The sequence below is a fragment of the Micropterus dolomieu genome, unplaced genomic scaffold, assembly GCF_021292245.1.
Source record: "Micropterus dolomieu isolate WLL.071019.BEF.003 ecotype Adirondacks unplaced genomic scaffold, ASM2129224v1 contig_12960, whole genome shotgun sequence".
NCBI classification, from domain to species: Eukaryota; Metazoa; Chordata; class Actinopteri; order Centrarchiformes; family Centrarchidae; genus Micropterus; species Micropterus dolomieu.
In genome coordinates this window covers 9,624-22,375 of record NW_025741946.1, presented here as the reverse complement: position 1 = coordinate 22,375, position 12,752 = coordinate 9,624, and the positions used below count along the sequence as shown (strand labels likewise).

The 12,752-nt window shown below is 41.2% G+C and overlaps 1 non-coding gene across 1 annotated transcript; it reads left to right on the top strand.

The window, feature by feature from the left end:
* The first annotated feature begins 583 nt into the window (after positions 1-583).
* trnai-uau lies at positions 584-677 on the top strand. The gene is made up of 2 exons: positions 584-621; positions 642-677. It is a non-coding gene; the product is annotated as a tRNA-Ile (tRNA).
* Positions 678-12,752: the final 12,075 nt, after the last annotated feature.

Genomic DNA, 12,752 nt, shown 5'->3' with positions numbered 1-12,752 from the left:
AAAGAATTGGTAAAGGTAACGTTACATTCGTCATTATTTCATTATTATTACAGTAGCTACATTAAGCAGTTGTTTAACCATTTACTGCAAGGAATGTTTTACTTTGACAATATATACAAGCTGTGTCTCGAGGTGACAATGAGCATGCGACGCAGTTGACTTAACCTCTTACGGCGACGCTTTACGTAACTTACTGGCTATCGGGTATATGGCTCGTCATATAGGACACAATATGCGGGAAGCAGCACAGTCTATGGGGAAGACGCTGTGAGGACACAGAAAACCACTGTCGTATTATTTTGCCATACATTGCAATTTGATGCTAAAATTGTACTGCGCGTTAGCATTTCTTTGTGCTCGGTAACCCTGCTGACACGTTTTTAAAGCAGTTCATTTAACACATTCGCTGTCATTTCATTAGAGTTGTTCAATCCACCGTAGCCCTTTCGTGCTTAAGTATAAAACATAAAAGTTAGCGTGGAGTTGGTGCAGTAGGGCTCATAGAAAACGGTGAAAACAAATACGGAAGTAGTGTGTTCACGGCTGCTTGTTTATAAACCCAGCTACGGTCGAAACAGAGTGAGCTCCAGTGGCGCAATCGGTTAGCGCGCGGTACTTATATGACAGTACGTTGCAGAGCAATGCCGAGGTTGTGAGTTCGAGCCTCACCTGGAGCAGTGTTTTGATACTCAGTGACTGCAAGATTATGCGAATAAAGTTCATTTTGTATTACAAATACCATGAAACCTATTCACAACGGGACTCCGGTGCTGTCTCATTGTGACCAATCAGCCCTTATCCAGAGTAAGTGCACGTACTTTCGATATGAAGTAGTCTACAAGGGCACTCTTACAAATAAACTGCAAGACAGTGGGATTATTATAGTGATGCTACAGAAAAATACTATAAAACAGGCCACAGTAAGGTTCCTTAAATTCACTTACTATGGACACAACGTCAGTACATATCCATTTTAAACATATTGGGAAGCAATAGAAAATATGTATACTATTTTCATATTTGACACCAACATTTCCTTTGGCCAAAGACATATTATCCATCAACCCTGAAAACAACAACATTATATTGAAGTAACATGTAAGATATGACTTATGGTATTATTTACAGTACAAACCAATATAAAAAGTAGTATTTCAGTTTTACCATAAACAGGGGGCAGTATTGCTCCAAATCTGAAAAGATCAAGTCTTTGAACATGTGGTGAAATAACACCACACTTACAATTGGTTATATGCTGACTTTATATTTCCATCTTAAAATAATAGTTTACAAATTGTATAAAATGGATGTCAAATTGGTAAGTGGCATCAAACCCCACATTTTGCATGATGTGTGATTTGATTTCCATTTTCAAATAGTTAAAGATGGATATTTAAACTCTCATCATGCCATCTTATCATATCGTATCACATATAAGTAAAATTATTTGTCTCTTTGTAAATTTGACACAGACAAAGTTCTGTCAATCGACACCTGCTTTTTTATCACTTCAGTTTCCAGGAGACTCACTTTTAAACTGGGACCAATTTTTTCAGTTAAAGAACTATAGCATATAGTAAAATTCATCTTATAAACACCATAACATGTTTTAAAGTCACATGAGGACTGCAAAAATGATTTTTCATGCAAGTGATTAGATCATGAGTGTTGATAATATTCAAGAGATCATTGACCATGACACTTTGCTGATCTGCCACTAGGGGTCGTTGTTGTCCACTGTTTCGACGCGCCCGTCTTTTTTTTCTCCCCCTGCTGACTGCTTGAATATGACTGGCTGTGTCTGCTGTTTGAATGAAAACAGTTGGCTTTGCTCTTCCTACTTCTGCACTCTTTGTATTCCTTGTGTGTGTTCTCATCTCTCACCCATTCAGTTATGTTTTTATGCAAGCCAGCTTTATTATCTGGGGGGAAATGCCGCAAGACTTACACATATGGACTATTACACATCGGTCTGAATAGATTTTAAATTTTTATTTATTTATGTTGGTTGAGAACAATCTGATTTTTAGAGTTTGTCATCTGGTTACTCCGACATATGAGTTTAATGAGCAGGAGTTTCTTTTCATTTTGCATGCTGCCCATTAAAACACTCCAGAGTAGTGTAGGAGGAGAGTTATGGAGTTTTGATGGATGGAAAGATGGATACATATAGGTGGATGATTCAAACTTCATTTCAGCACACACACACACACTGGTTTCAGCAGTCTTAACCTTAACATGGATGAGTAAGATGCATATTATTGACTGTCACATGCTCCAGCACAGGGCTAATGTAGAAAACAGCCTGCTTAGAGATTTCAACTTGCTCCGTTATGATCACTTGAGGCCAGATGCAATGTGCATGAGATCACCACTTTCGAATGTGTGTGTGTGTGTGTGTGTGTGTGTATGTGCATGTATAAGAGTGTTGGTTTGGGGTGCAAAGACTACTCGATTACCCTCTCAAGTAAGGAGTATATAGTTTAGAATAGTAGTTTAGTTTACAGTTTATTAATAAGTGTGCACTGGTGAAAGCTCACACACGACATGCCTAGTCTCATCTGATCTAACGAACACAATGTCAGAATTTCAGACATTTTCATTGCTGTCCCTATCATCACCGTACCATACTTGTTTGTTCAAACATTTGCAGGAGAGCCAGTGTTGTCTTTTCTCCCCCTCTTCCCATAGCTGACTTCTCTCTCCTAACTTGACTCCCAGCGTGAACCAGACTTCTCAGTAGGTACTTTGATACTTATTTGTATACATGTTAGAATAAATGTAAAAGTGCAGTCAAAGTAATATAAAAAGTATGAATCAGTTATCATTAGAAGAAAACACCATTAGCATACTGCATCAGATATGATTAAGATGAGAGGAATGGTGATGCAGAAACACTTAAGAAAAAGAGTATGCTAAAGCTAAATTTGAAGTAATTTTTAAATTAAACTATCACTCAGCCTGGTACTTATAGAAGTGTTAGCATTAAGTCTACTGTCACATAGAAAATGCAAACATTTTAGTATGTATGAGACCTAGTGTCTCTCAACATACGCTGAAGTGTTTCTCCAGTGTTTGCATAGAGGTCGTTGTCTGTAAATGTGTCGTTTTCAAAATCTTAGCATAGAGTTTAGTGTGTCTCCAGTTTTATGCTTAAGTGTTAGCATGGAGCCTTTTGTGTCTTCTTTCGGTCAATGTGGTACAGGCAAAAGGTGTTACCATATTAGTATGCAGTGACAGTCTACTTTCTATCAATATAGTGTGTGCAAGTGTTAGAGCGTACCGTTTCTCAATATAGCTATGCTAAAGTGTTAGCATGGAACCTACTGTCATTCGACACTGTGTATGATAAAGTGAATCAACTTTATCTCAACACAGCACATGTTTTAAGTGTTAACATGGAGCCTTGACTGTCAATTTATTGTATGCTAAATCCTCACGAACTGCATGAACATGAATAGTTTTGTGTCCATTTTCACTTCATTTAACAGGCCAACCTACCAAAAAACTCTTTCCTTCACAACAAGATTTATTCCAAATTCCTGTTGGTCTCAAACCCAAGCAATGGTGACATTGGTTCGTTACATAAAATGTGCACGGTGTACTAACAGCGGTATACCAGTATACACACCACACATCTTTTTTGTCATTATTACATCAGGGGTTAATGTTGGTTATACAGTAAGGTTCACATCAACCGGCACATTCCACTTGGGATGCATTCTGTCTGTCTGTGAAGTATGTGGGTCATCGTGTCTTCAGCTGTACAATAGCTTTGGTTTGTTATGATTTGAATATACAGCCCGCAGACCCATTTCATTCTAATGGAGAGGGGTAATCTGGGTCTGTGCATGAGTATGAGTGATGAGTGTAATTAAAGGAGAGAAAATGTTTGATGGGAAAGGAAGAGTGGGAGAATGAGAATGAGAGACACTGTGTGATGAAGGAGAGACCTGAGAACAAACAGAACCCAAAAGCACCGTAACTGTCTGTAGGTGTTAGGACTGCTCTCATATCTCTGCCCTGATCAGGCCTACAGCATTATTCACCTCCTCTCATTAGCTGTGTTTATGCACACACACCACTGCAAAATATTGTAAATCAGCGTAGTTGTTTTCCATTAAAATACCACATTTATCACCAGCACTTTTATTTGATCATTTAAATATACACTTGCCATGAATGCAAACCACCAGTAATGAAGCCTTAATTTACCTGCTACCAACTTTAGATTAATTGCTTCTATTCCCACAAGAGTACTTTGTGTCAAAATGATTGTGGGGGATATACATGCATTGAAATTCCCTCAAAATTGAGCAAAAACGGATAATGCAACCCACAACTTCCAGCTCTAATGCAGCATTTCAGTGTTTTGAAAGGTGTCCTGCAACAGTATATTAACATCTGTAGATCCAAGTCCGCCCCCAGCCTGTTACTAACCACAGAGCTATGTGTCACAAGCTATAATTCTCATGTGTCTTTGGTTAGCACTCGCTATCTAGCTGTCTGACAGCTCCCAGGCCCAGCTGTTATATATTGTGGCCCGTAGGCTCTGGTCATTACGTGTGAAGGTATAATTATTATCATTATTGTAGGTTTTTTTTTTAACCTTCCACTGCTCTCTCAAGCCCGGAGCGACTTTACTGATGAAGCGCCTGTCAAGTTCCCAAAAGGAAGTGATGTCATTTTGCCTGGCTGCACACCAGCAAACTTTGAGGAGAAAGGTGTGTCTCGTCAGAAGTGGTGTGTGTGTGTGCTTATGTGTATTGGATAACCTACGGCAAGGGAGGATGAAGCTTTTGAGAAAGATGTGTGATAATGTTTGTTCTTAGGAAGCCAATTATGTGACGGTTCTTCATGGGAAGTGTATGAATTTTGGGGTCATCTGGTGAAGAATTCCCAGATGTGCCATTACATTTTCACTTTCTCAGGAAAGCTGTGAATGTCTCCCACACTTCATCATCATCTTTAGCAGCGACTGGTCAGGATAGCATTGTGTGTGTGTGTGTGTAGGTAATTGTTGTGTTACCGTCCGTTCACAAGGCACTCAGCTTTGCACTATAGGTCAGTCAACTCAGCATGAGCTAAAGTGTTAGCATACAGCCTACTGTCTCATGGAGCATGGAGTCTATTGTCTGTCTATGTGGTGTTTTCAAAATGTATAAGCAGTGTACTGTCTCTCCAATCGTGCTCTAAAGTGTTAGCATGGAGTCTTTAGCGAGGAGTCTCCTCTCTGAGAAGCTCAACTTTATGCAAATGGTCTCGGATGCAATTTGAGCAACAAAAACCATGACACAATGACAGTGAACATACTTTTATACTTTTTATGATGGCAGCATTTTCTGTGCTGACACTTCTGTGGTAAACAGAAGAATTATGCTAAAGAATGCTAAAGGGAAATGCTACAAGGTAGTCTACCTGATATGGATTTGATTTGCCGAAGCTGGAGGCTTTTGTTTTGCACTGCGTCAAAAGATGAGATCAACTCATCTGCCCTGTGTGTTTTTGCCAGAGCCCTCTGTGGTGGAACCTGCATGAGCAGTTGTCTCAAAGAAATGAATGAGAAGGCTGTGTCTTGTGGCGTAGTGCTATTCTCAGTCATACCACCCCAAGTCAACAACTTCTGCCAAAGTTCCACTAATCGATGCTTGCAGTGGGTGAGTGTAACTAACAATTGTACTTTTACTTTACAATTCAGAGAGAAATATTATAATTTTTACTGCACCACATTTATTTTACAGCTTTAGTTACTAGAACTTTGCAGACTACAATTTTATGCACAAAACATGATAACAATGCATCATGTTTTACATCTTCATCATGTATGTAAAATATATCAAACCCAACAGTATATAAAATAGTTCAAATCAGTTCCACTTCGACCAGATGCTAATTACACAGTGTACTTACTTTTACTTGTAATTGAGTGTTTCCGTAGCCTGGTATTGCTACGTTTACTTTGTCAAGTTCTACAGAGACTAAAAATAAATGAAAGGTTGCTGGTTACTGTAATTTGTGCTGTGCATTCTCACTCAGGAGTAATGAAAAGTGAGTACAGCAGCAGGTGGCAACTGGAAACTTGTACAGTTTTCCAAGTTTTACATGCACTAAACACAGTGCCTGAGCCTGAGGAGCCAGATGCACTTAAGAAGTGGAGTGTCCACAAGTGTGTGCGTCGAGGACAAGTGTGTGTAAGGCCAGTTGGCTGTCTTCCCTGCTGCACCTCCTTAACCTAATTAAACATCCCTCCAACAGCCTGGCTTGTTTGCCAACTCCAATCACACACACATACGTACACGCACAGACACAGTCTGCCTGGAAATTACAGTGGATTTAAAGGATTTGCAGCACTCCGCTCTTCATCTACGGCCACTTGGGTCAGTTACGCAACATGTTGTATGAATCAGTGTTGGTGTGAATGTAAAGATGCACATCAACGTACTCATTCCCTTGTTTTATATGCAGGAAATTTGTACTTAGATCTTTACAACAAAATATTGCAGTGTCCTATAACTTCCAGGAAACTTGGACTTGAAAGGCCTTCCCTTCTGCAACTTCCTAAATCTTCCCAGCAAGGTTTAAGGCTTTCATTTATCAAACTGCAATGGGAGTATTATCATCCCAGCTAGACATTTAGTTTGTGTCCCTGCCTCCACCCCTCTCCCGTCCCAGGGTTCTGGGCTAGAGGGGCCTTGTGAACAACCACATCCTCTATAAGGCGCCTGCCCATCCAGATATATGTCACAAATAATCTGGGGAGTGCTAGGAGTGTGTCTGATTTATGTGTGCGCAGAGCCCTCTGGAAGAGGAAGAGTGTGTGACCTGATGGAGGGCCAGGATCCCTAAAAGGGTCCTTCCTAAATGTCTGAGCCAAGCAGTATTCTTGGCTTGACTGACCTGAACTCATCACAGAAAGAGAGAGGAGAGATTTTATATGTTAATACCAATGTGTATTTGTCTTGCTTTCAGGCTTGTCTCTCTGACTGTTTCTCTGTCTTTTCCCATGAACAGTTTGCACGTGCAAATAAACATACACACACACACACACACACACACAGTTTAAAATCTCACGATTTGACCATTCTTTAAACATCTGCTTCTGCTACAACAGACACTGACATAAACACACACATGCGCTTCCCTCTGGTCTCCATGACTTGTGTATTTGCTGCTTTGTTGCTACGATAAACACCATAATCTTCATTTTGGCATGAGCCAGGTGCGTTTCATCAATCCTCCAAATACTTAATATGGAATCAATGACTTATAATGCGTCCATTGTGTCCATTTTTGCGCACTGCGTAACAATCACAGTATGAGTCACATGCGGATGGTATAATTACCAGAATCATGACCTTTGATAAAGGAAGCAGACTCTCTGATCCTGTGCCAGTGTGATTGTGTACGCTACCTGCTTGGCCAGCTTAATGTCACCGGGGCTGGAAAAGGAGGGAAGGCAGCCTGAGTAGTGTGTTGGTGTATTTAGTTTGTGTGTGAGAGAATGTGTACATGTGTATTTGCTTGTGTTTGTCTAAGCAAATATTTTTATTTTTAGAGTTTTTATGAATGAACGCAATGAATCTGTTTTTCCTCTAATGTTTATATGTGTTTTTTTTGTGTTTGTGTATTAAAAATGACATCATAACTAGGAGGGGGTCAAACTCGTCTATTAGGTCTACTTATATCACATATCTACATTTGTTCTGCAGATTGCTTACAGTATCCCTGTGGCTGCTGAGCGATTGTTAGCAAACATTACAGTTTCACAGACTGACAGAATTAGGCTCTGATTGGCCAACGTGGCTTAACGGCTAGGGTCATATCGCTGACTGGTGGTTTGGCATGCTCTTGACAGCGCTTGATCGCGTGTTTTTGCGTTTTCATGTAGACAGAGATTTTTTTTAAACAAAGGAGGAAAAACTCCGGTTATAAAAATACCCATGTCCGTGTGGACTAGACTTCAGTGTATGTAACTGAATGCATGCTAAATGCAAAAATACAGGCACTGACCCATATTCCTCCCTCTCTCTGTCTTATGTGTTCTGCACATGCCTATATCAGCATAACACATAGGCAGACAGGGCACATGCGTACGTAGGTGTGTGTGTGTGTGTGTGTGTGCGTGCATTAGTCCTGGGTGTTGTGTGGATCTGTCGGCGCCCAGCCTATCGCTCCCCGTGGGCACATGAAGGGCGGTATGGTGGCTGGGGGCTGGGAGCTGCTGACATGACCGCCCAGTTCAAAGAGATAGAGCAAGAGATGCAGGGGGCGAACGAACAGAGCGGCTTTTATATTCACCTTGGCCGAGCCTGGGAAAATTCTGGATTCCCCCGTGTTCGCCTGTGGTTACAGGCAGGGAAGCAAGTGGACTTACAGGTGTGGCACAGTGCTGCTCAGGCTCTGTGCTACGCCATAATCTGTCATCTGTTGAAAAATCTCAACAATATCCCATGTATTTCACTGAGAGCGGGCTGGTGGAAAGCACGGAGTGTAGTGTAGTGTGGTGTGTGACAATGCCACACGCCGGCCAGTCTAAAAAGTATAAAAGGTTATCTTGATCTTTCCATCAGTTGCTAATGATGCTGTTCCTTTTTGTGAGAGGCTGAAAATCAAGTTTTCTGACCTCTCTCCATGCCAATTGGGTGCATGTTCTGTTTATTGGTGTACTTTCCGTATTTGCAAATTAAAAATGAATGTCATTTTCTCTGGTTTCCATTAACAGACTATTAGTAGCAACAGTAATTACAGGTAAAGAAAAACATTATTTTTAACTCCAGGGAGTTTTATTTTTCTTATCAATTAAAAAGTCCTCAAGCAGTCAGTACTAGCTTGAAATTACTATAAATTCTCTGACAGCCTTTATCAACCTCACTCAAATGCAGAGAGAACCAAGGTCTTTAATTACAGTACAGTAATAATTTCCCCTGATTTATAAGAACATTTTTCCTGTTTTCTGATCTGTGTCAGTTTTAATTTGGTGTTGAGGGGGATTGCAGATGCAAACTGAACTCTTGCTCCATGTTTACCCGTTGTCTTGATAAATTCAGTATAATTTACATTTCCTCTGCAGTGATTCCATCAGTACAATGACAGAGTCATGTCATTTTCACTAGTGATGGGAATTACGGCTCTTTGTAGGGAGCCAGACCTTGTGGCTCTGTTCCTTTCCGAGAGCCTCTTTGGCCTCCCAATATGCTTCCATTTTTTTTGCACAGTTAAGTTACTGTTATTGAAACTTCATGTACTGATGTTTAACATGTGAAAAACCTTCCAGTGTCTCAAAAGGCATGATCCCTCCCATTCCTAGCAGGCTTTTAATTTGCAACATGTAGGCTACAGGAAGAGTTCTGTTTATGGTAACTTAGGAACAGTTGAAATACAGCAAAGGTGAGGTTTCTGTTGGACACACAAATTATCTGTACTCTAATATTAAAATTTGTTTATAATAAATTCACCCTTTTTTCATTTTGACATAAGCTGTACTTTATATCAGTGGCTCTCAAACTAAACTGACACAAATGAAATGTTTTATTACAGAATGTATATGAAATATATTCCAGGGGTTCTTCAGGAGGTTCCAGGGGGTCCCCAGAAAAAAGGGGAATTATTTATTTTCACTATAATTCCACCCATAAGAAACATAGTGACTGAACACATAACTATTTTGGTCATAGATTTCATGCACTTTCAGGAATAAAACATCTAAAAGCCAATCTCCAATCAGATGGGCAATCCTGGGACAAAATCTTGTCAAATGGGGGGTCTAATTTGTGTCAGTTTAGGGGTCCTTGATGTGAAAAAGTTTGAGAACCACTGATATATTCTTTCACTGTGCTCCTTATGGGTGGAATTATAGTGAAAATAAATGATTCCCCTTTTCGCTGGGGACCCCCTCAAGCACCCCTGGTGATCCCCTGACCTCACTTTGAGAACCACTGCTGTATATAATATGTGTATGGTTAATATACATTTATTTATATATTCATTGTTTTGTATTTAAATGCTGTACATTTTAATATTATGTAGAGCCATAGAATGCAAACACATGCTCCTACCCATTTTACCCCTCACTATGGTCTCTCTTCATCATCATCCTCATCTTTCTGTGCTCCCTGTGGCTCCATGTAGCACCATTCTTCTCTGCCCTATAAACAGGTTGGCTATCACTTCCCAAACTCCACGCTTAGAGCTTATAACCTGCAGTCCATGCGCTCACACCTGGCTGTAGATACTGTTATACTTGTTTCTCTGCCATCCTGCCCTGCCCCAAAGCTGCAGAACAACACCCCCCCCCCAGCAGCCACACACAAATTAGCCTCCAGGAGCTTTATTTTTCTTATATTTTTAAACTCTAACGTACTTTTTTCTGACACCTTCCTTAGGGCTGACTAAGATAACACTTGTTTCTGGAGCGGGCTTACGTGTACATTGGCAAGGCCAGGCAGGTGTCACTCAGCAGGCCCTTGCTGTTATATTAATAGTGTTTTATGTATCGTCGCAGACGGCTATGAATGTGGCTATTCAGCTTAAGTTGCAAGGAAGGGTTGGAGAGTAAAGTGAAGGAAGCTGTGTGTGTGTGTGTGTTTTGTAGGACTGGCAAAGGTAGGCTGGTATGCTGCGCCAGTTTCTGATTTGAGTAATCGGGTGTGGGGGGGGTTAGTTGTTAGTGCATGTGTGAAGGGAGGGGAAAGGCTGACATCAGTCCTTCCAGTGCTGAGGGGGTTGTTGCTATTGCCATTCTCAGCCTGGAAGAGCTGGAGCTACAGCAAACATTTCTATGGAACTTCACATCACAGGGGCTCTGTCATTTCCTACTGTAGACACACACACCCACAGATAAACACACTAAGGGAGATTCAAACGCACACATGCTGAAATACAGTCACACAGACTGGCATACACATTCTCACACATACGTAAGCATGAAAAAACCAACACACTTCACACAATCACACACACACACATACCAGCAGATAATTTCCAGTTTAATTACAGAGCAAAGGGCTGACACTGCCGCATTATCACTCCTGGTGAAACCGGCAATTATGGCTCAACATTAGCTGTAAATCTGCCCATATTAATAAGGTAAAGCTGGGCTGGGGGTGCAGGGGTTACAGCTCAGTGTGTGCGTGTGTGTGTGTGCATGTGTACAGCACGAGTAGGCACTTGCTTGCACATGTTGCCCAGACTCGGGGCTTAAACACATTAGGCTGCATGCAAAGAACATGCTTTCAGGGGAAATTTATGAAGCCTGACAGTGCAGTGCGGGCGAAGCAGTCATTTTCACTGAATGGAGTTTAAAGGTGCAATCTGGCATTTATTTGACCATCCACACTCCCATGTGCATTTAAAAGTTTTGGACTTAGTAGCTGATGGGAAGTAAGCCTTCTTTAAAACTTTGTTAAGCCATAGTAACTCGATACAAATGTTTGACATATGAACCAACCTTTGATGCACTTTATCAATCTTATTTTGGCCTTGTAAGAATGGAAGTACATTTAAAAGTTACAAAGTTGAAACAAACACTGTAACCGAAGTAGCTGACAATGATTCAGTGGGGAAATCATATGCTAATTTTATGTTGTGCTAGGCAATTTATTTCAGAAGCTTTTATGGTTGTGAGGTCGCTATCAAGGTGATGGATACTGCTTGGTTTGTTAGTGCTCCTGGCTGTTGTAGAGACGTTATGTTCACCGGAGTGAAGTGAGACCAAGGTTGAACAACCTATGACCGTTGGTGAATTCTGCGCACAGTGCGCAGAATTCACCAACTTTCTGCAGAGTCAATAGCTACAGACCTCCAAACATCATGTGACCTTCGGATTAGCTCAAACGCAGTGCGTAGAGAACTTCATGGAATTGGTTTCCATGGCCGAGCAGCTGCATCCAAGCCTTACATCACCAGGTGCAATGCAAAGCGTTGGATGCAGTGGTGTAAAGCACACCGCCACTGGACTCTATAGCAGAGGAGACGTGTTCTCTGGAGTGACGAATCACGCTTCTCTGTCTGGCAATCCGATGGACGAGTCTGGGTTTGGCAGTTGCCAGGAGAACGGTACTTGCCTGACTGCATTGCGCCAAGTGTAAAGTTTGGTGGCGGGGGGATTATGTTGTGGGGTTGTTCTTGATGGCTTGGGCTTTGTCCCTTAGTTCCAGGAAATGAACTGTTGTTTTGGACAATTTCATGCTCCCAACTTTGTGGAAACAGTTTGGGAATGCCCCCTTCCTGGTCCAACAGGACTGTGCACCAGTGCACAAAGCAAGGTCCATAAAGACATGGGTGAGCGAGTTTGGTGTGGGGAACTTGACTGGCCTGCACAGTGTCCTGACCTCAACCTGATAGAACACCTTTGGGATGAATTAGGGCCAAGACTGCGAGCCAGGCCTTGTCGTCCAACATCTGTACCTGACCTCACAAATGGTCAAAAATTCCCATGAACATACTCCTAAACTTTGTGGACAGCCTTCCAGGAAGAGTTGAAGCTGTTATTGCTGCAAAGGGTGGGCCAACTCCACATTAAATCCAACATATTAAGAATGGGATGTCACTAACCTTCATGTGCATGTAAAGACACGCGAACCAAAACTTATGGTAATATAGTGTAGCTAGTCAAGCTACAAGCTACTCTTCACTGGAAGTAGGTAACTACAGCAACACACTTATGTTAAAAGTAACAGGCTACGCAACAAACTATACATGAGATCTAATCTAATACACTGAAGCCATTTTACATCAAGAAACATCTACTGTTA